Source organism: Pyxicephalus adspersus, chromosome 2 (genome assembly GCF_032062135.1).
Source record: "Pyxicephalus adspersus chromosome 2, UCB_Pads_2.0, whole genome shotgun sequence".
Classification (NCBI taxonomy): Eukaryota; Metazoa; Chordata; class Amphibia; order Anura; family Pyxicephalidae; genus Pyxicephalus; species Pyxicephalus adspersus.
The window spans coordinates 102,700,256-102,700,815 of NC_092859.1; positions in this window are offsets into that span (position 1 = coordinate 102,700,256).

Genomic DNA, 560 nt, shown 5'->3' on the forward strand with positions numbered 1-560 from the left:
TCCAAGATCAGGGGAGCAGAGCTGTCAGCATAAAGCTCCGCTGATTGCTCTGCTCCCTGAGGAAAGGGAAAGCCTGATCAGGATTTCCCTTTCCTCAGCATCTCAGGGAGCAGAGCAATCAGCGGAGCTTATGCTGACAGCTCTGAGGAGAGCCATAGTCCTTGGGGGAAATCCCCCAAAGGGGTTTGCCCCCCTCTCACACTACCAGGCAGTTTGGTTGCATAACAGTTTTTTAAGTGCCAATAAATTCAAAGAGAAAGAAAAGAAGAAGGGAGGGAAGGTGGGGGGAACTTGGGTGGGTGTATGGCAGGGGTGTGGGGATGGTGGCCACGTTGTACAAGCCCTAGATAATGGACTTTGGTGCATAACCTGGGTTTCAGGTTGAGTAGTGTCTCTATTGGGCGTTTGGGAAAGGAGCTACCCACCAGCGTATACACGATTTGATATATGTTTGTCCAGTACCTCCGCAGTTTGGGGCATTCCCATTAAATATCGTTCAGAAAGCCAGGTACAGTGCAGCCCAGAAAACAGGTGCCCTGGTGATCAGATTTCATCTTGGC